Raw genomic sequence first — 1,657 nt, 5'->3', positions numbered from 1 at the left:
TCAGAGCTGGTAGAAATGAGGTTGAGGTTTCTGGAGTGCTTCACCAAGGACAAAAATAAAAGGAACAATGATGCTAGGGACACAAGAAATGGGAACAAGTACATCAGGTCAAAAACAATTAGCTTTTGAACAACAATAGTCTTTTTTTTTTTTTTTTTTTTTTTGGTTTTTCGAGACAGGGTTTCTCTGTGTAGCTTTGCGCCTTTCCTGGAACTCACTTGGTAGCCCAGGCTGGCCTCGAACTCACAGAGATCCACCTGCCTCTGCCTCCCGAGTGCTGGGATTAAAGGCGTGCGCCACCACCGCCCGGCTACAACAATAGTCTTACTTGTATCTGAAAATAAAGTCAGATTGTTTTTAGAGATCATGATCATATTCCTCAAAATAGGAAGTGTTTCAAGCAGTAGAAAATAAAAAATCAGTGAGCACATAGAAAATACAAGAAAAACAATCACCACTCTTCTCATTCTCCACTTTAACTAGAGGAAAAGGGGTTGGGAGAAGTGGGCAGTTGAGGAAGCAGAAAATGCTAAGGCAGGTGGCAAACCATGTAGACAGTTGATCGGTCACAACCCAGAATATATCAGAGCATTTTACTAGAATGTAAGAATCATAGAAATGAGGAGCTAGTTCTAGTAAGGTTGCATCAATAAATACCACAGTCAGACAGCTGATTCTGGAAACTGCCAAACAGATCATGATGAAGTTCATGGACATGATTTTCTGGTTCTTGACGCAGTCAGAGCAGTTCACCAGTCTAATAAACACATTCCCCAGCATTCCAGTGGTAAATCCTGCTGTTATCAATATCATATACATTTGATCCAATCTGGTAAGAGGTCTTACAGAAAAAATGGATCCACCCTTCTACCACTTTGCCTTGGTGAACAGTTCTCAATGAAACTTCCACAGAGCATCATCCCTTTTCCATATTCATCTTCTTTCTTTTTATTGTAATTTCAGCTTTGATCAGAACTTCCTTCCATTGGATAGCACTTCACACATACTTGAGAAAATTCTAAATCCTGGGTATTTCATCTTATTTAACTTTAATCCCACTCAATCCATAAAGATCTATTTATTAATACGGTCTTATGGTTGTATTCTATTTGTACTGAAATGTGATTTTAATTGTATGTTAATAAATAAAGTTGCCCGGCAGTCAGAGCTATTAGAGCCATAGCAAGAGTGTGGCAGTGGTGGCACATGCCTTTAATCCCAGCACTTGGTAGAAGAGCTAGATAGATCTCTGTGTGTTCAGGGATACAGCCAGCATTGGAGACATACACCTTTAAGACCTGGGGGGTTGTACATACAGGCAGTGATGAGGCAGTCACGTGTTTGGGTTTACAACCAATGAGGAGGCAGAACCAAAAGACTATGAAAAGACATACACACAGGAAGTAGCTCTCTTTCGGAGAGCTAGGACCACCGCAGGAGGAAGGGTGAGATTTGAGCTCTGAGCTCTGAGCTCTGAGCTCTGACCTATTGGCTTTCTCTTTTACATTGGTTCTGTGTTTCTTATTTAATAAGATGGTTGGTTACATCTACACGGTCTCATATTTTTATTCAAAAGTTTTTTTAAAAGAATGATTAAATTCTAATCCAAACAGTTTCTGTGCCCACTATAATCACTGGTGTGGCCTTAAATTTCCCC

The 1,657-nt window shown here is 40.1% G+C and overlaps 1 pseudogene; it reads right to left on the bottom strand.

Moving 5' to 3' along the window:
- On the bottom strand, window positions 1–1,057 carry LOC114710341 (annotated as a pseudogene).
- Between the last annotated feature and the right edge of the window lie 600 nt (window positions 1,058–1,657).

This window comes from Peromyscus leucopus, chromosome 3, assembly GCF_004664715.2.
Source record: "Peromyscus leucopus breed LL Stock chromosome 3, UCI_PerLeu_2.1, whole genome shotgun sequence".
Lineage (NCBI taxonomy): Eukaryota > Metazoa > Chordata > Mammalia > Rodentia > Cricetidae > Peromyscus > Peromyscus leucopus.
Note: the sequence above shows the minus strand (reverse complement) of the source record. Positions and strands in the feature narration are given on the sequence as shown.